The sequence below is a fragment of the Prionailurus viverrinus genome, chromosome A3 (assembly GCF_022837055.1).
Source record: "Prionailurus viverrinus isolate Anna chromosome A3, UM_Priviv_1.0, whole genome shotgun sequence".
NCBI classification, from domain to species: Eukaryota; Metazoa; Chordata; class Mammalia; order Carnivora; family Felidae; genus Prionailurus; species Prionailurus viverrinus.
In genome coordinates, this window is record NC_062563.1 from 117,462,713 (window position 1) to 117,484,709 (window position 21,997).

General features: G+C 42.5%; 1 protein-coding gene across 1 annotated transcript in view; it reads left to right on the forward strand.

Annotated features, from left to right (window-relative positions):
• The window catches only part of ALK (ALK receptor tyrosine kinase), a 676,334-nt gene that overhangs the window by 468,887 nt on the left and 185,450 nt on the right, over window positions 1-21,997 (forward strand). The window lies entirely within an intron of this gene.

Consider the following 21,997-nt stretch of genomic DNA (forward strand, 5'->3'; position numbering starts at 1 on the left):
TTAACTTTATCACAGAGAAGGTCCATGAATTGGGCACCCCTCTCAGTTCCACCCATGTTCTGCAAACGAGTAGAGGTACAATCAATGATCAGTGGGCTTGACTTCAGAGACCCCAGTCATCTCCCAAGCTGAGGCCCCTGAGGTTTACCCAAGGCAAACCTGAGGACAGACTGGGAATAATTCATCTCATAGCCTCAGATTCTCATTCTACCTCAAATCCTAAGGAGTCTTGGTACAAAAGGGTTCTGGGTGGCAGGAATGGGAATGGAGTGGTGTGGGTAAGGGGGTTGGGGATCAGAGTTCCTAGGGAAGATGAGAGAAGACAGAATGGCTGAGTTGGTGGCCTGATGCCTTCATTCCTTTGGATTTTTCTGTAGAGGATGCCCCACCCTTCCCTGAATTGCATACTGGGGAACAGAAAGGGTTGACTTGTCCCAAGGTCATGCTCATCAGTGATAGGGGTAGAGAAATGTCACTCTGGGCCTCGTTGGCTCCGCAATTATTCAAATGCTTTGCTTATAATACAATCACAGCTCCAAGCTCTGATTATTGGCATCATCAACATCATCTATTAATGGTTTTTGAAGTCCTCTGGGTACACAGCATTGTACAAGATGCTAAGTAGCACCAAATACAGATTGAGAAAATGAAAGATGAAAGAGAGCAGAAAGTGGACCCAAACAGGCATCTTTCTGAGTAGCAAGATCTAAATCAGCCTAAATCCATTGGTGTGAGCTAATCTTAAAGGGCCAGGTCTCCTAAATTCAAGGACATTCATTATTCCAGGGTCTTCTTTATTATTCCTGTCTTCATTATTTTCAGCTGCCTACTTTTAGCTGGAAGTATTTAAACTATTAGTTTTCCTTTTATCTTTTTAGTTAAATAAACTTTCTCTTTATCACCTATCAGCCTTTCCCAACGTCGTTGTCTGCAAGGGGAGAAGTAAGCAGAAGTCTAATAGTTAGAACAAAATAAATAAGTAAAGGAGGAGTTGCCTCCAAATTGGCCGGACCTTGCTGTGTTTGCACGGTGGCACCTTGCCACCTGGCGTTTCTACTTGATGGCAACTTAGGAACTCAGCACAAAGTGAGGAGACACACTTTGCTGAGAATGCCCATCACCCCGGCATGAAACGTGCTCAACCCGCTGCAGAGCAGCAAACATCTGTTCTGCCTCTTTTTGTGCATGTGCTTTTAAGCTGATGGTGGGAGACAGCCTGCCAGAAACGTCTGAGTTTCCACCAAAGACATATTGTAGGTTAGAAGGCAGACGGCTGCTGTTGTATTGAAAACCTGTTCATCAGAGTTTCCAAAAGGAACAGATATGAAAGGTTCAAATGAACCCTTCAGGGTTTCTCCATCTAACCAGGCCTTTAAGCTCTGCCTCTCATTAATCTTTAATGAACAACAAAGAAAATGCGTCGCTGGCTAATTATCGTGTAGGGTGGCAGATGCTGAGCGAGGAAAAGTCCCCAGAGTCACATCACTTAAAGGGACACTGTCAAAAAAAGGAAGTCTTACTTCAAAACGGGTTCTCTGACCTGGAACATTACCTATTTCTTGTTAAATTGAAATTTTGCTTCTCTCTCGACATTTTTACCATTGTCTCTATCGAGGGGATTTGAACTTTAAGAGTCTGGAGCAATCAAGTGACGGAAACCTAAGTTTGTGCTTCCATCCCCCAACAGGGAATTTTCATCCCTGCTCACAGGAGCTGGATGCAGGGACTTTGGTGCTGTCTTTGATCATGTCATGACACCTACCTGCAATGTCTTTCCTGGCCTCCACTTCCCTCAAATTCCTCTGTCTCCAATTACTTTGAATTTTCTCAGCCCTTAAGCAGTCTCAACACATGAATTATTGAATATAACTTCCCTTCGGTCAGGAACTATGCCCCATCATCCATGTCCAGGACCTACTGTGTGCCTAGTATATAGCCTAGTATATACTCCATAAGGCTCTGTAAGGAGCTTTGGTGAATCCAGTGAACTAGCTTACATGTGCCGTGGGCTTATTTGTTTTTTATTCTGTACGACCTCTTTAGTCTTCACAACTAAAAATTCCTTGAGGGTAAGATTCTTGTCTTATTCTTCCTTTGTCCTGCCACTAGAACACTTGCAACAGATTTATGTAATAATTTCTTCACATGTTGGATGGCCATGTTGATTGCTATTTAAAGTCTGTTTTTTATACCAATCCAGCATGAAGTATAAAATGTCCTATTGGAGTAAATTGTTATATGCTTTCTATATAAGATGAAACTAGGCTAGTCTGAGTAGACTTCCTTTTATAGCCAATTTTATTTTTAAATTTTTTTTAATTTTATTTTTAGATTTAAATGCAAAGATCTCAATGCTGTATTTTTAGGATTATGTTTACTTCAGGAGTCAATCAAACATTTTTTTTATTTAAAAATATTAACCCTAGTCAAATTCTAAACAAGTTGCTGAAGAAGTGGTCTGCAACGTATCCAAGAGCCAACATGGGCGCACCCAAAATGGGTCCTGGAAAACACCTTCTTCAAAAGAGTTGTGTGATTAGTAGGATGAGGAGATTGACAGACACAAAATCTCTTAATTTAAGCAATGCATTAGGCAGGGTTCCCACTGATATTCTGATAGGTAGGTCTGCAGCAATCGAACACTTGTCTCCAAAGAGGCATAATGAATGAGGCTTATCCATCTGGAAGGTATCTCCAATAAAAACAGTAAAGGATTCTGCCTTGACCTTTGGTTCTTGTGTGTTTTGATGCATGACCAAGATGATGGCAGAGAGATTTGCTCAGACCTACTACATGCCTGCCACAGCACTAGAAGCTATGTGTTCATTATCTCATTTCAGAGGAGGCTGGTCTGCTGATGACGCCATACTTGGTAGAGAGCTAATCCCACAGGTGACAAATTCTAAAGTCTGGATACCAAGCCAGTTAAAATTTGCTGCAGGAAATGTCATGGTTCTGCGCTTGGGGTTCAAAACAATCCACTGCTTTGAGCCACAAACTATAGGATCTGGCAAATCTGGCTTGGAAATCATTTTTGGGAAAAGGATTAGGGGTAACGAGAGGTGGGGGTGGATTCCAGTTGATCACAAGTTAACATAAAGCCATGGTGTGCTGCAGCTGCCTGAGAAGACAGTGCTCCAAGAGGCTGCAGGCTCAGAGACCAAATCCCAGGGGGCTGTGACCCTGGAGTTCCCCACATTGGCCAAACTGCCATCGTGCTAGGTACTGCCATCGTGCTAGGATCCAGGAGCTGAAAGGAACTTCAGGAGCCATCTAGCTGTATTTTTGTTGACAAATTTCAAAGGAACAAACTTAAAATAAGTCCTGAGGAGAATGACCCCAGCAAGGTGAACATTAGAAACCAAAACAATAGAAATCTGTTAAAACACATATTTTTAAAACACTTTCCTATTCATTCTACCATCTAGCCTTCCAGGAATCCTCAATAAAATAGAGGAACAATGAACAGAGAGGTGGGGTGACTTTTCAAAGATCCCCAGCCAGGGAAGGAACCAGATCTTGAGCCAGGATCCTGGGACACTCAATCCAGTGCTCTTCCCCAGTGGTGCGCCACCTCTCCAGGTCAGCTCCCTGGCCTGCCGCTCACCTGGCAACTGCTGTCTGCATGGTCTGGCCTGGAGCAGCTACACAGCAGGCAAGGGCCATTTGCACCTCTGGCTTTCAGTGGAGCTTAAGCTGGAGCTCACTGGGGAATGGCTCTGCCACATTTTCACTCAACACCCCTCCGCCAAGCCCAGCCTCCCTCCCATCACTGATCTCTTGTGAAGTGAGGGATGTAAAACACAACACAACGCAAACCTGTGATTTCCTGCCAGCCAGTCCCTGAGAGCTGCCCCTGCTCCCAGAAACAATACCCTGATTATCATTCATTATTTCTACTTCTTAGTATTAAAACCCTTTTAATATGGCATTGGAGACCATTGGGGAGTTTTAAATTTCATGTCAGACCAGAATTTATGGGCCAGTTCTGAAATTTTACCTCTGGGCTCGATAATTGCAATTCGCTTTTAATCGCTCTCTTAGACACCTCTGTTAAAAGACTTCAATTATTTCCACATAGTGGCCCCCGGGATTTGGCCAATCTGAATACTCAACTTGTGTCACCTCCTTTTGGAGGCATGCATGTGAGACATTAGCCATGGCTCATGGGTGAAGACGCCAGGTCTAACAAGCTGTCCCACCAAGAAGCCTGGGCTTCTTAGGAAAGACATCTCCCCTCACAAGGAGCTGAGTTTAGGAACCACACCCTTATTTACTCCTGCCCTCCCGGTCCCCAGTAGGAAGCAAAAAATTAATGCATTGGGGTATGCATGTTCACCATGCTAGTTGTAAAAGCTATACAATCCTGAGAACATGCAAATGCAGAGTGGGAACCCTTCCATGGAAAATAGCTTAAAGCAATATGATTCAAGAAGTCACTGGAAGGATCAAGGAGGGAGAGATCCTTCAGCAGAACCCCAGAGAGCTCTGAGATGCTTTGGGGAAAGTAAAAGCAGGTGCTATCTGAGGGGTTGTGCAGTATTGAAAAGGAACCCCCACATACATACCACCACCACTAAGGACAGAACGAGGACACTGGAGCAGCAACAGTCTGCTTGTTCTGGAAACCACACCAGTTAAAATTTGCTGCAGGAAATGTCATGGTTCTGCACTCATGTTCAGAACAATCCACTGCTTTGAGCCATACCCTATAGGATGTGGCAAGCTCTTACCTGGCTCCAAAGCCCAAGAGGACAGGGTGTAGTGCAGGATACTAAGACGGAATGCTGGGGTGGAAATAGCTAAAGGAGCCACCTCTGAGGTGTCATTTAGTGGTTTCTTTCTGGTAGTGGCAATTTGTATGGGAGAAATGCACATTTCTGTTTGCAGAGTCACCAGCTACTGAAAGAAGGTTTACTTATGGGCTAAAAACATCTGCTTCTGTTGGGAGACAGTGGGCTGGGTGGGAGCCAGAGCTCAGACTGAGAAAGGGGGAATTCACCAAAAAGGCTTGGCCTCATACACTGATGTTCTAAGTCCTGTGTATGGGTAGAGGCAGCCAAGAGGGAATGAGACCCCCCACCCCCCGCCCAGTGTTGATGAAGAGGTGCCCCCAGGCCCTATGTCTGCAACCTTTCCCAGGTTACCTAGGGATTGCCTGTCCTGGGAGGCATGTTCTGTTAGATGATTAGCAGATGGGACCAAAGCAAGAAAAGCCTTCCTTACTCAAGAGGGTTGATCTTCTAACATGACAGTAGACTAAGCCAGTGCATCTCCACATGGAGGGCAGTCACTCCACAGGCATACAAAATGGTTTCATGGAGGTACTATAAACATATCTATTTATATGTGTTACTCATTTAAAAATAACCTATTAGATTTTGCTTATATTTAATATCAGATAGGAGTATATGTACATGCTCAAAAGTTTTTTAAAATAGAGGAAAATAAGTAATAAAATCTTTTAAGTTAGATGATTTTCTTTCTTTCTTTCTTTCTTTCTTTCTAATTTAATTTCAAATTAGTGAACATACGGTGTAGTCTTGGCTTCAGGAGTAGAACCCAGTGATTCATCCCTTATATATGATACCCAGTGCTTATCCCAAAATGTGTCCTCCTCAATGCCCATTACCCATTTAACCCATCCCCCACCCCGCACCACTCCAGCAACCCTCAGTTTGTTCTCTGTATTTAAGAGTCTCTTATGGTTTGCCTCCCTCTCTGTTTGTATCTTATTTTTCTTTCCCTTCTGTCATGTTAATCTGTTGAGTTTCTCAAATTCCACATATGAGTGAAATCATATGATATCTGTCTTTCTCTGACTAATTTCGCTTAGCGTAACATCCTCTAGTTCTACCTATGTTGTTGCAAATGGCAAGATTTCATACTTTTCATCACCATTTAGTATTCCAGCGTGTGTGTGTGTGTGTGTGTGTGTGTGTGTGTGTGTGTGTGTGTGTCTTTATCCATTCATCAGTTGATGGATATTTGGGCTCTTTCCATACTTTGGCTATTGTTGATAGCGCTGCTATAAACATCGGGTTCATGTGCCCTTTCGAATCAGCATTTTTGTATCCTTTGCATAAATACCTAGTAGTGCACCTGCTAGGTTGTAGGGTAGTTCTATTTTTAATTTTTATAGAAACTCCATACTGTTTTCCAGAGTGGCTGGCTGTACCAGTTTGTATTCCCACTGACAATGCCAAAGGGTTCCCCTTTCTCCAAATCCTCACTAACATCTGTTGTGTCCTGAGTTGTTAATTTTAGCCATTCTGACCAGTGTGAGGTGATATCTCATTATGGTTTTGATTTGTATTTCCCTGATGATGAGTGATGTAGATGTTACTTTTAAGTTACTTGGTAGTAAAATATTCAGTGACATCTGATTTAATTCAACATGGGCTCCAGCCCCTGACCCACCCCCAGTCACATGCCCATAAACAAATACAGGGCCAAGTCATAGATGAGGACTAAAAGGCCCCAGTTACCTTAATTCAGTTCAGTAAGACACTATAAGGATTAGGCACCAGATGCTGGCCCTAGGTTCCTAATGTCTGTGCTTTGCCTACCTAAAGAACTGAGTTCCATTTCCTTCTGCTTTCCATGACTCCGTTTCCTCATCTGTAAAATGGGAAGAGACATGTATTATCCCCGTCCTACAAGAACTGATGTTTATTTTCATTCATGTGAAAATGCCAGGAAAGGAGGAAACTCCCAACTCATATTTGTTACAGCCTTCACCCCCACCCCCCACACATACCCCTCATCTCCTGCCAAGGGATGACTCTAGTAACAGGAGAACATCATAAATCAGTCTCCACATGTACCAGTGTCAAGCAGACAATATGGCAGCCAGTCTCCACAGTCTGAGTCCCTTTCTGCTTCCAGTAATCTTTCAGGGGATGGATAGGAGAGCACCAGCCTTGGAATCACAAGACAAAGCTCTAGCACTTACTAACTAGTCTTCTGAGCAAGCCTCGTAAGTCTCCATTCCACACTACCTGGCTGTGTGACAAAGAAGATAAGAAGGCCTGTGTGCTTGTCACCCAGGGTGACTATTAAGAATCAGATGAGAAGGTGTGCGCAGGAATACAAAGCCCCTCAGATGGGAGTTAGTGTGCTGAACTGGATAGCCCATGTCTAGTCCAAGGAGAACTAGCTTTATGGACATGAATATTTGGGAGGGAGAGTCCATTTTCACGCTGAGTCCAACTCATTATTAAATCTCCTGATACACATGGTAAGGACTGTGCTCTGCCACAGTAGGCCCTCAAGAAACTACTGTTATCTCAGCCTTTTCTGGGATACCTCTCAGCTCTGAAGTTGTAGGATCTCAGAGTGTCTGAGGCCATCTTCCTCGGTCTCCTAAAGCAGCCCAAGTTGTGTCCTACTTCTGTGAGAAGCTGAGGCACACAGAGACAGCCATAGGCTTGGAGTTTGACAGGGCTGGGTTTGAATCTCAGCTCTGTTACTTACTAAGTCGAGAATAAGATAATTCACCTGCTGGAATCTCAGTTTCCTCATCTGTACAGTGTGGCAACAACACCTTCCCCTCACAGCTTTTGAAAGGTTCAAATGAAATAGCTATGACAAATTCCTTCACAGGGTCTGGTGTAGCATTTGTGTCCAAAGAGTGGTTGGCATTATGATACTTACAGTAATCTAACAGCAATATAACAATTATTACCATCATTGCTTGGATGACATCACTGGCAGGTTTCCAAAGCCAGAGATGCTAGCAGACCACCAATTCCTTTTACGTCTTTCAGGATCCACCCATAGCAGCACCAGCCACACAACCCCTACTCTATGAGCATGAAGAGCCAGAAGTGAGTGTCCACCACCTGCTTGGTGCAGAGGCCATCAGACCCTTGAATCAGAAGCTCAGAGCTGTTTTGAATGATGTCTCTGAGCCTGTTATGAGCTGTTGGCGGAGCGAACCCACAGAGCTTACACGAGCCAGGAGTTCACATGCTGGACTCTGTATTCCCAGCCTTTGTCACAGTCCATTCTTGCAGTCCTGTGTCTTTTGAGGATGCCATAGACTGGAGAGAAAAAGAGGGCTTCTGCCGTCCCTCTTGGCTCCATGAGAAACACACCAAACAATTGGATAGACTCCAGCTTCCATGATCTATGATTACAAGGCCTGAGCAAAGAGATGAGTTTTACAACCTCATCTCCAGGAGTCAGTTTTTATTGACTCTTTGGAGGTTTCTGCTTGGTTTGGTTTTAACAAAACTGCATTGCAGGCTTACCAGTGGCTATGGTGACATTTATAATACAGTGGATATTCAGACAGCTCTTTCTAAGACGCTTTGCATATATCTCTTGGGAGGCAGGTAAAAGAAGATGGGCTATTCCTGTCTTGTAGGTGACTGTTCCCCAAGCCCTTATTGATTAAACATATCACTGAAGGGCTGAACCGGCCCCAAACCGGGAGCCTGCTCATTCCAGAAAATTGCAGCTTCCAGTATAGGGCCAGGGACAGTGCCAAAAGATCCTGAGTGCTCAGAGCTTTCTAACCGTGAATATTCAAAGTCTGAGATGAATCAGGAGAGGGGAGAAAAGGTTGGCCCCACTCCTGGGGATTCCTGCCCACCTCAACCCCAGCCCAGAACTTTCTGACTCCCCCATGTGCCTCTGCTTCTAGTACAGTCTCAGCATGCCTTAAAAATTCCAGGTCACTATTTGAGCTGACCCTCTGATGTCATGTGAAAATTGGTGTTGCCAGTTTCAGCCCAGAAATTAACTCCCAGGTGAACATACCATTGGCACAATCTCATGGCCTCTCAAGTGGTTCTGGCTGTTAGGTTCTAGAAAGCTCCCACATGGCTGACATGGTAAAATCTTGAAGTCCAAATTCCATTAGTTTCCTCAAGCATGGCTTAAAGGTATGAGCATTACCCAGGCGAAGCTAATGGGCCCATGATTCCTAGGTTATTAGCAAGCCCTTCCTAATACTCTGTAGTGGGCCTCCCTGAAGGCAAAGGTGATATTATTCACCTGGAAGGCAGAGGTAAGTGTGTAGGAAAACGTCCTGCATTCTTTCCTGCCACAAGGAAAATGGGGCTTCTTTGTGAGAAATGAGTTGTTTTTTCAGTAGCCCGTGAGCTTCCTGTCCATGGGCTGGTCAACACCAGGTAACTATTCACAAGGAGTTAGTAAAAATATTTTAAAGTTTTTTTCTGCACTTAGTTGGGATGGCTTGGAACTATCCACCTATATTCATTTTCTATAGTGACCATAACAAAGTATCACAAGCTGGGAGGGCTTAAACAACAGAACTTTCTTATCTCATGGTTCTGGAGGCTGCATGTCTAAGCTCAGGACATTAGCTGGACTGGTTCCTTCTGAGAGCTGTGAGGAAGAATCTGTTCCATGCCTCTCCCAGATTCTGGTGGCTTGTTGGCAATCTTTGAAATTCCTTCCCTTATAGATGCATCACCCCATTCTCTGCCTTCCTCTTCAATGATGTTCTCCCTGTATGTTTCTGTCTCTATATCCAATTTTCCCCTTATTATAAGGACACAATCATATTGGATTAGGACCCACCCTAATAATCTCATTTTAATCTGATCACCTTTATAAAGAACCTGTTTCCAAATAAGGTCACATTCTGAGGCACCGGGGGTTAGAACTTTAACATATCTTTTGGGATGGGACACAATTAAATACATAACACCACCCTTTCTGTCATCCCTTCTTGAACCACAGTAGACCAGCCAGTAATAACAGATGTCACATCCTCCAAGAAACTCTTCTAAAAACCTCCTGGGTAGAGTTAGGCACGTGTCACTCTTACTCCTCTAAACCCTATACCAATCACCCCATTCAATCTGGGAGTCAGATGACTAAGGGATACCAAGTTGAGTCTTGATCAGTGAAAGCCCAGCAGAGAAAAAGCAGAAGGGGGATTCTGGGTATAAGGGGCACCTTGAGCACATGCATAGGGGCAGGAAAGAACACTGGCATGCTCTGGGAACCAGAGGCAGCTCCTGAAGGCATTGGAGAGCACAGTCATGTTTCGCTTTTAAAGAGATGATTCAGGACACAAGGTATAGAATGGAACTCTCCCCTGGCCATGGAATGGAGGTGCATAGTTCAGGCCTCAGTCTTTCTCTGCCACACAAAAGGAAGACACGTGGTGATTTCCAAGATTCGTGCCAGTCATACATCATCATCCATGATACTTGCCACGATACAGTATAACCACTGTAGCAGGGCCAATGAGCCCCCCTGGGCCAAGGAACTCAGAACATTGTGTATCAGTGCCTCTGGAAATTACTTCTGCATCCCTGGATGGCCAGGGATGGGGCAGGTGCAGCATGTGGAACAGGGGATCACCTCTAATGGGGCAAGTCTGTGGGCTTGTCCAGGCCCGTCCAGCCTTTTCCAGCTGACTACTATCCCAGCCTCAGAATTTGCTTACAGGGCTGCAGTTTATGGCCAGGTCTACCCTACCATATGGAGTTTGAGCACAGAGTGGCTTTACTTGGCCAGAGATTCATGACTGAAATGGAGTCTCTGAGCTTGGGCGTCAGCATTTTGCTTGGCGCAGAGGCTTGCATTAATATTGAACCAATCAATACATTAACACATTAAATGGCATTAAGGCTGGCTCTCAAGGGAGCAAGATGGGTGACTGGCTATCATGTGAGCATGGGCAAGGAGGACTGCTTTCAGGCCTGGGAAATCAGGGGTGTCGAGGTAGGGGCACAGGATAAAAGCCCCAACCCCAGCCCCACTCAGGACTCAGAGCTCGAGTTAAAGGCAGACTGCTCTGAAGGAAGGATCCTACAGAAATGGCCACATTTCAGGTGTCAGTGTTGTCTTTATCCTTTACCCTGAGGAGGATGTATTTTAAAAACAAAAACAAAAGGAATGCCCGCATTGAGTTAGCTTGAAAAAAAAAAAAAACGTTGTGTTTGAAAAGAACAGATGGTGCTGAAAAGTTACTGGAAGAAACAGAGTTAGGAAACCAAATTCCAGATTCTTACTGTCTGCTGGTGGGTGATGTGCCCACATCTCCTTACAAAAGGAGTTTGAAAGGCAAAATGATTACCTCGGGCTCTAATCTGAGAACATCCACAGCCCACCCCACCAGAGAGATTATCTGACAAGCCTGTAGAGTAGGGAACACTGCTGAGATCCCCTCTTGTGCTCACTTCTGTAATTTTATTTTTTTATTTATTTTTTAATATGAAATTTATTGTCAAATTTGTTTCCATACAACACCCAGTGCTCATCCCAACAGGTGCCCTCCTCAGTGCCCATCACCCATTTTCCCCTCACCCCACCTCCCATCAACCCTCAGTTTATCCTCAGTTTTGTAGAGTCTCTTATGGTTTGCCTCCTTCCCTCTCTGTAACTTCCCCCATCCCCATTTTCCTCCCCTCTGGTCTTCTGTTGGGTTTCTCAGGATCCCCATATGAGTGAAAACATACGGTATCTGTCTTTCTCTGCCTGACTTATTTCACTTAGCATAACACTCTCCAGTTCCATCCATGTTGCTACAGAAGTCCATATTTCATTCTTTCTCATTGCCAAGTAGTATTCCATTGTATATATAAACCACAATTTCTTTATCCATTCATCAATTGATGGACATTTAGGCTCTTTCCATAATTTGGCTATTGTTGAAAGTGCTGCTATAAACATTGGGGTACAAGTGCCCCTATGCATCAGCACTCCTGTATCCCTTGGGCAAATTCCTACCATTGCTATTCCTGAGTCATAGGGTAGATCTATTTTTAATTTTTTGAGGAACCTCCACACTGTTTTCCAGAGCGGCTGCACCAGTTTGCATTCCCATCAGCAGTGCAAGAGGGTTCCCGTTTCTCCACATCCTCTCCAGCATCTATGGTCTCCTGATTTGTTCATTTTGGCCACTCTGACTGGCATGAGGTGATATCTCAGTGTGGTTTTGATTTGTATTTCTCTGATCAGGAGTGACATTGAGCATCTTTTCATGTGCCTGTTGGCCATCTGGATGTCTTCTTTAGAGAAGTGTCTATTCATGTCTTCTGCCCATTTCTTCACTGGATTATTTGTTTTTTGGGTGTGGAGTTTGGTGAGTTCTTTATAGATTTTGGATACCAGCCCTTTGTCTGATATGTCATTTGCAAATATCTTTTCCCATTGCATAATTTTAAATGATTCCTGGAATATGGCACCAACTGAACCCTCTCTCCTTTCCCATTCCTTGCCCAGAATCCAGCCGAGTCCCTCTCTGGTTAGGAATGTTTAGCAGATGCTGGAGGATGTAGTGGCTTGTGTGGGACCTAAGCCAAAACACAGAGGATCTGAGAGAAGAGCTTCAGGATTCTCAGGCTCCCTCCTCATTTTGAGGTTTTCTCTCACTTGATTTTTTTTTTTTGCCTGCTACTCAGTGTTACCTCCTTTAAAAAGAAGAAAAAAAGCACTGGTGAATCCTCTGGGTATTTCTTTATACAACCTGGAGCAAAGAAGAAACCCTCTTAGATGACAAGCTTGGGACTGTCAGTTGCTTGGGAATCAGCTAACATCCTTAAACATTTTGCCTTTGCTTGCTGCTTCTAAATGCATGCTAATCCACCAGTCTCTTGACGTAGGGCCAGAGCCTTTGCTTCCACTATAGGCCTGTTGACTGGAGTTCTGCTTTTTCTTTCTACGTAAACCACATTCATGATTTTCAGTTTCAATTTCTTTAAAGCACTTGGGAAGTAGTCTGAGAACTTCTAGAGTTTTAAGCTTTTTTCCCCCCTGATCTTTTCTGTTGCCCCATATATACTGAATTAAACAGCAATTATTTGTAGTGGTTTATCACTACTAGTCTTTACAAAGTAATTCAAATTTTTCTTGCTCATGTTGCATCAACTGGATGAGCACAACTGCATAAACAGACTTGGGAACAAGTATAAGTGATTCTCAGTAGGTGTCTAACTCAGGTGATGGGAGCGGAAGGTGTAGATGTCCTGGAGAGTAACGTCCAGGAGGCACAAAGGGTTCCAATGAATGTGCAATGCAGAGATTATGCTAACTCAGCAAGCTGACTGGTCACATGAGGCCAGTTAAGAGCACTTCTTCAACTGTTATTTTCCTTACAACTGTGGCTATGATCAGTCTACTTATGTTCACCCCACTTGCAAGGATATAGGAGCTAGGTCAGTAGAGGTAAATTCACTCTCCTCTTCCTGGCCTGAAATATAGAATGAAGAAAAACATCTCAACTAGGGGCTGGGGGAATCCTGCCTCCCACAAGGCTGCATATCCCAACCTGGATTAGGATAATGTGGAACCTGAGGAGGGAAGGAATAGGGTAGCCTGGGGCAACAATGGGAAAAAAGCCAAAATATTTCTTGAATACCTCCTTTTCTGCACACTGCTGTTCTTCAAATACTAACCACTCTCAACCCACCAAAAAGCTCTTCTAAAAAACTAATCATTTGCATTTAGCATAAACATAAACCTATGTGCGATGTTGTAGAAAGTACAGCAGTTTTGAGATAAAGAGTGTCAGGTTCATATCACCTCTTATCATTTACTACATGGGCAAGTTGTGTAAGCCTCTCTGAGCCTCAATTTTCTTGCTTATAAAATGGGGGTGATAATATCTGTCTCATGCGAATTTATTGTGAATATTAAACAAGATAAAGTAAAATAGCTTTATTTATGTTCTGCCTTAAATCCCTTCTGGAAAGAGGCAGAAAATAAATAAACATGCACACAGACCAATAAAGTGCTTGGCACAATGTTCCCTGGGATACCTGCATTTGTATATTTTGTCTCTTCATCTCCACAGGAGGAAATGAAAGGGGCCTTATGAATCTTGGTATTCTGGGGTGGGAAGTTGCCCCCAGATTCCCAAAATCCTACCATATGGCCAGTTTCCTATTCCACCTTCTTCTAATGTTGTTCCTTGAAAGGTCATCTGCCACACTAGATTTAGGAGAGAAAAGAAACACTAACATAATAAGAGCAGTATCACCTAAGGCTTATTGAGTGGTAGCTAAGTGCCCTACATGTCTTACCTCACACAGTCTTCACAACACCCTTGTAAGATTCTATTATTATCCCCACTTCTTAATGACAGAACTCAGGCAGAGACAGGTTAGGTTAGGTGGCTGACTGAAGGTCACAGCCAAAAAGAGACAGACTTTGGACTATAAAACCAGAAATCTGGCTCAGAGTTTGTGGTCTTAATATGTTCCCTTGAAGGAAGGAAAAGGGGAAGAAGGGAAGGGAGGGATGGATGAAAGGAAGGAAAGGAGGGAGGACAGAAAGGAGGAAAATCAGAAGAAGTTAAAGAGAGCTAAAGTGCCCGTTCACTTTTTCTTTGCTCAAAAGCATGAAAGAAAAATTTGAAGAAACATAGTTTGGGAACATTTTCTTGGACCCTACTAAAGCCAGGTGCAAACTTCCAGATCCCTGCCACCTATACATCATGTCTGATGCAAACCAAAACTGCTTTCTAGCTACCAATGCTAAAGTCTCTGCTGAATCCATCTATGGCCACAGCGAGCACACCCTTTGTTCCAGGAGAACCAGATGCCGCTCAGCCTCCAGGGAGCTTTTTGCCAACATGGACCAGTGGGAGCCATATCCAGAATCAACCTGAAACCTCATAATCTCATTTCTGATCTAATCCTTTCCAGAGCACATCTGTCTAACTTTTGGGAAATTGTAAAGGGCAAGGGAACAAGGAAGAGTATCCAAGGGTACCTGGATAAAAAAAAAACCTCATACACATACATGTTATTATTATTATTACAGAAAATTAACAAGCAACAAAGGACTTCACACTAAAATTTACATTGATCTGGCATTTTTCCCCCGCTATCTCCCATAAAATGCTTTAAATGCAGGCTGATTTAATGGAAACGATAAAAATAGTGCTGAATGGTTTATATTTGCCGCAGAATTACTATAAGGTATATTTTAAGAAAAAGTTTAAAGTTATGTGTGTTTTTCCTTTAGGATAAGATTAAGGGGAGAAGGGCAGTTGGCATTTTTTGTTTGTTTATTTGTTTGTTTGTTTCTGTATTGATCTAGATGAACTTCCATAGGCTTAGTTTCTTGTTTCTAACAAATCTTCACACCTTCACACCCATGTCTGGACACTTGTCAAGAAAGAGTCTTAGCAAAGAGACATGCAAAGGACTGTCAACAGCAGGGCCGGAGCCTTGACCATGTTATGCTCACTAACAATAATAGTCGTGTGACTGAGCTCAGAAAGGGACACATTGGTTGGCTAATATATGTGGTTTTCATCATCTTCTGCTTAACCCATGAGTTTGGCTGTCTTGGCAAAGGGCCTCGTCACAGTCTAAATGACTTTGCCCTTGTGACCACTACAGAATACGTGGATGACTACATCCTTTATCTTCTGGCCTGCAGCCATGTTCACCAGGGCCAGAAGTTGGAAGAAAGCCTCAAGAAGACAGTTTTTAACCTTAAGAAGCTTAAAAGAGCAGTTTAAGATGGTATTCCTAAAAACTGTGGAGTCACATTAACCTGTGTTTAAAACTCAGCTGGAAGTAGTGTATACCGTAGGCCTTCCATAATGTTAACTCTTATTGTTACTCTTGTTAATATCCATATTGACTGGGTTCAAGGTTGACCTGCCCTGTAGAGGACATTCACGCATCAGATGGGACCTCTCCTGGTTGAACACTCAGATCACTTCATGTCTCAATTACTACAATTCTCTGATTCCTTCCTTGGGTTCTAGGTACTTGGACAAGAGGTAGTTTGATGGTTGCTTCCCGTGCCCCTGCTCCATTAGAACAGACTTGTAGGCAAATGGAGAGTCAAGAGCTATGTGATGAACCAACCTGTAAACATCCCTCAACCTCCAAACTTTCCCAGTCCTTAGGTTTTTCCTAATAGGAAAGGTATCATTATTACCTGAATGGATAATAGCTAATGATAATGAAATGATGTGAACTTTTAGATACCTCAGCTCCACTACAATATAAATTTTATCCAAGAATGTCAGAACCTTGTTTGATTTAACAGAAATGTGTTCATTCATTTGTTCTCTCATTCAACAAATACTGAGTATGGATACACAATAATGAGTGAATGATGAATGACCCTAGCTTTAAGAAGGGGTGTGTAAGACACAAGGGACCTCCCTCCTGTAATGACAAATGAAAAATACTGACTTCAACCAGCCTGGACCTCCTGTTCTCAGAATACACAGTCTATATTGCCTTTGCTCATGTGTTCACACAAATATCTCTGCATTGCCTGCCCCCTCTGCACAATCCACCCTCAAGTCTCACCTTGATCACACCACCTGAGATATCACTTTGCCCTCTAAGCTTTAATAGTACATAAGGCCTATGCCACTCACTTAGCTTTTCTATACTGCCATTCACTATATATTTTGGTGTTTACTTTTACTCTTTCTCACTAGTCTGTAAGTTCCTTGAGTGCAAAGCTAAATCCTAAACCCTTAGGCTCCCCAGAGCATTTAATACTTTATTTACTGTACAATAGTGCACTGATAAATACCTGAGAAATGCAACTCAATTCAACAAATTCTAACCAAGTTCTAAACACAAGGCATCTTTCCACATGCTACAGGAAGATACAAAGGTAAATGAGAGGCTTTTACTCTAAAGTGAGATGAGAGCCCTTTGGAGAGCTCTAAATACAGTGTTGACCTCCCATCAGAGTCACTACTATATTTTGTCGTCTGGGTATTTCAACGTGATTTCTTTGGGCTGTGCTTAACACATGAAGAATCCATTTAAAAATGAAGAATTCTTTCTGGTTTAAACAAATAAGATGTCTGCTATTGATAAATTGCAAATGCTTTTCTCCCATTCTTTTATCTACATTCCTTTCCCCCTTGAATCTCATAAATGAGTTGAGATGCTAATAGTTTCATGGACCAGTACCATTCCATGAAGAAAACTGTGGTCTTCTATAATAAAAGCTCCCACTTGGGGCGCCTGGGTGGCTCAGTCGGTTAAGTGTCCGACTTCAGCTCAGGTCATGATCTCGCACTCCGTGAGTTCAAGCCCCGCATCGGGCTCTGTGCTGACAGCTCAGAGCCTGGAGCCTGTTTCAGATTCTGTGTCTCCCTCTCTCTGACCCTCCCCTGTTCATGCTCTGACTCTCTCTGTCTCAAAAATAAATAAATGTTAAAAAAAATTTTTTTAATAAATAAATAAATAAAAGCTCCCACTATTGAGAGCCCCCAAAGGATGTTCCTTCACATACATCGAACTTCTGACAAATCCTCACAACAATCTGGTGAGGTAGGCATGATTTCCGTCTTAAAAATAAGGAAACTGAATATCAGAGAAGTTAAATTACTTGCCTAAGATCCCTTAGCTAAGCTGATGGTGGAGCTGAGAGCTGACTCTAGGCCTTGCGATACTGCAACAGCTAAAACCATCTCAGAAAGGCATTCCAGTAAATAATATGTAGTTTGAGGGCTTGCTTTTGTGAGCCAGCCCTATGTCAACATCATACCTATTAGAATATCATACAGTAGCAAACTAATACACATTCCTCTGTCTTGTCAACCACCATCCGTAGTCCTCACAGACTATCAAAAAGTGCCCCTTCATTCTGGACTTAAAATAACTCTGTGTGTCTTCGTCCTCTTGAGTCATGGCTGCCAACCCTTCAATCTTGTCAGCAGCTGCCTCATATCAGATGTGCTGACAGTTTCCTTTAAACAAGTACAGACTCTTCTAGTAAGGAGTGGTGGGAGCTTTGGAGATTCTTGTTTCCATGCGAGAGCTTCTTAGGGTTTTTTGTTTTGTGTGTGAATTTTCTGACAATGTATTTTATTGTCTGGCTGGCCTGTTTACCCTTAAAACCCAGACTGGTGATTCTTCTAATAATGCAAAGGAGACACCTCCTTTCCTACTGTTGGGACACCAGTGATATGAAATGGCAAATGAATATACAGGCTGATCCATAGTTTACACTGACTCCTGTTCTTGCGGTCTGGGAGCAATAATATACTTGATTTTAATCTTAGGTCTGCAGTAACCAAAAAATGTGACCTTGGGCAAGTCTTTCCATTTCTCTGAGGAGATAGAACTTAGTCTCTTTGCAGATATAAATCTGTAATTCTTTCCCTAATCACTTCTTCCACCTTCTGTAGAATATTATTTGTGTATTGCAGCCTTCAGGGTTTTCATAAAGTGTTTTGTCACTAGGACTCCTGCAAATTGCTAGAGAAGTATAAGCATTAGATCAATAATGGACCTTGGAGAACTTTTGATCCAATCCTTGCATTCTGCTAACAAAAAAAACTAAAACCCAAGGAGGTACAGGAACTTGCCCCAGCCCATGCAAATCCAAAACCAGAATCCAGGATTCAGCTCCCACTGAATGGCCTCTGTTTTTCCGGGGGTTTCCAGTCTCTGGGTCAGAAATGGACCTTGATATTCACAAACCAACTCTGCTTCCTTTTTTTTTTTTTTTTGATGGATTCTAATTTATTCAGTATAATATAGCCACTCGACAAAAATGTGTGGTCAGGTTTTTTTTTTCTCAGCAAATTTACACAAAATTGGAGATACTTTCTCTGGTTGAGAATACATTGATCAGAAAACATGCAAAATTTCAGGCATTCAGAGTAAAGTGCCTTGTTCAGAGTCATCAGAAACATGAGGGGCAGAGCCAAAACTGGAAGTGGAGAGCTCTGGAGAGACAACTGGAAGATAATGGATGGTGACAGGCTGACCATACAGTCTTTCTGGCTTCCCAGAATCCAGATGGACTCCCCACACTGTCAAGTTGATTGATTGAAGCACCAGTACTAAGATAGCCACAAATCCCCAACACATGGACACAGCTGCACATTTGTCTCTAGGAGGATCTAGGTCAGAACATAACCTTCCCTCCTGCAAGCCCAAGTAGAGTTGCCACAGCCAAAGAGGAAAACAGAACCCCAATAAGGGAGTTTCATGACTGCTGGGATATAAGCGGAGAAAACAGAGGCAGACAGAAAAGAGAGCTTGCATTTGCTTTTCCTGGTGTTTCCACTGTCTCTTAAACAAAGCTGACCCTAGGTACAAGCTTGCCCTTTTCTTATCCCAACTTCCCTGGTTATAAAATACATGTTTGGCAACTGCCCTGAAAGTTATTAAAGCTGCAGCAGTAAACTATGGGAGGCCAGAGAATTTCAGACAAAAGTTATTGCATCAGTAACTCAGAAACTAATTCCTAAAACTCTTGACACATTTATCCAGAGGGCTAGTGCCAATATAGAAATGGAAATCATTGTCAAGGGCCACAGTGTACCTGGATTAAAATCCATCATTCCTCGCAGCAGAGAGCTATGATTTTGGCAGAATGTGAATAGTCATGCATTTCTCCACCATCTTTCCTCAAAAAAATAAGGTTCTTTCTTTTTCAGAAGAACAAGGAAAATTCTGCTCTCTTTGTCTCGTTTGTTTTTTTCTTAAGAACCCCATGTTTACATTTTCTTTTCAGATATTTCTTTCTTTGACAGCTCCACATTTAAACCGAAAGGCCTCCTTTACCTTATTCAATTGTACTGGTTTTATTTTGGATAGAAATCCTGCTGGGTACAGTAACAGGGAACAAACTTTACAACAGCAATAATCCCTTCTACAGCATCTATTGTGGGGAAACTTAATACACTTGTATTAAATGGCTGAGGCATTGGCTCCAGTGATCTGAATTAACTACAGAAGAGCATAGTTTGAGAACAAAGCTACCTTCTTCACTCAGCACATTCCTGCTGTATGCCCAGAAACATGGCAGGACTGGAGACTCAAAACTGCCATCCAAGAGCACCCCACTGAAAGACCACTGATTGCCTTAGGCAATGACTTCATCACCAAAAGGTAGCAAAGACAGAAAAGATTTGACAGGATCCAGTGTTAACAAGCAGTTGGAGAAACGGGCTTTCTGACTCACTGTTGGAGGACTGACAATATGCTCAGAGTTTTCAATGTACACACACTTTGACTCGGGTTCTAAGAATTTGTCTTAAGGCAGTTTTACAGAAGCACACGGGGTTAACCTCAGCATGATAATGAAAAGGAAAACTCAGAAGCAATGCACAAATCATTAAATATGCAATCATTGAACTAATCATGCAGTCTATATTTATTGTCTCCTGACATACCATTGAATGGCAAAGTCCAGTCACAGAGAGCACACGTAGGATGGTCTTGTTTATTCTTTTCCTTTTATTTTTTTAGAATTTTTTAAATGTTGATTTATTTTTGAGAGAGAGACAGAATGTGAGCACGGGAGGGTCAGAGAGAGAAGGAGACACAGAATCTGAGGCAGACTCCAGGCTCTGAGCTGTCAGCACAGAGCCCAGTCCAGGGCTCGAACCCACGAACCATGAGATCATGACCTGAGCTGAAGTTGGATGCTCAATCGACTGAGCCACCCAGGCGCCCCTTATTCTTTTTCTTTTTAAATTTTTACTTAAATTCTGGTTAGTTAACATACAGTGCAATATTGGTGTCAAGAGTTGAATTCAGTGATTCTTCATTTACATAACAGCAAGATAGTCTTGTTTATATAAAAGCGTAGCTAAAAGGTTACAGAAGTGTTGACAACAGTTATATCTGGATAATGAGGTTCTGGGTGACTTTTACTTTCCTTTGTTACCTTTCCTGAATGGGTGGATTTTTTTAAATTTCTTTTTATTTTGAGACAGAGAGAGAGAGAGAGAGAGAGCAAGGGAGAGGCAGAAAGAGAGGGAGAGAGAGAGAGAGAGGGAGAGAGAGAATCCCCAGCAAGCTCCTCACTGCCAGCGCAAAGCCTGATGCAGGGCTTGACTTTACAAACTGTGAGATCATGACCTGAGCCAAAATCAAGAGTTAGGGACTTAACCAACTGAGCCACCCAGGAGCCCCTTTCATGTTTTTTACTGTGAGCATTGCTTTGACTTGCGGGAGAAGGGGTGCTTTAAAAAAATTTTTTTCGCAAAAAGCTAATCTTTCTCTAAATTCCTTTGCACTTGTACTTTCCAACCTATCTATGGTCTTACATAATGGTAGGACAATATGAAATATTGTGAGGAGTTCATGGGTATATACATATGTCAAAACTCATTAATTCATACACTTTAATTCACTAAACTATACATTTTAGGGCATGCAATTTGTATATTAAATATACTTCAATAAAACTGTTTTTAAAAGAATTTAAAAGAATATGTAATTTACTGTATGTCAAATATACTTCAATAAAACTATTTTTTAAATGGAAAAAAATATGAAATAGTCCAGGTAATTCACCCACTATGCAAAATTGTCAACATAACTATACATATTTAAAAAAAACGGAATCAATGGTGGGAAGTAAATTTGATGTTCCAATCAGTGACAGGAGGCTATTCCAAGAGGTTAATAGCATGAGTGAGGTGTAAAAAATGTTCATTCAGCTTATTCTCTGTTCTCCAGCGGTGTCTGTGTCCTTGAACAGAGATGGCTGCAGAGCTCACCATTCGACCTACTTCTATCTTCTTCTGTTTGCACCTTTTTTGTAGAGTTCACGCCAATCTTAGGTGCCTTTTACCCCAAAGTACATGCTTCGGTGCACTTTAATTTTCCTGCAGTAAATAAATAGCCCTTGCTAGCTTCCCTTAAGCAACCATATAGCAAACTCAAGGGTTCTGAGACTTTGAAATCAGAAAAAAATCTGAAAAACATTCTTCCCAGAGATAATTATGAATACACCAATAAACCTTCACTCTGCTGACAGGTTTTCTTAAGAACATATATTATTTTCCTGTAAGACTAACCTGCTAATATAGCCCAAAGGTCTGCAATTGCCTGAAAGAATATGACAAAAGGAACACCAGTGGCCACTGGCCCCAGTGGCTTTGAGAAGTGGGTCTCTGAGTTGGTGGGACAAGAAGGAAACAAATGTGTGTGTTGACGTCAGAATCATGGTTCTCAGAGCCCCTGGGGTCGCATCTGATGGTGCCCACAAAGAGCATGGGCCCTGAAATCATTGCAAGCTCTGTGCAGGTTAGGCCTGCTTCTCACCACTGTTT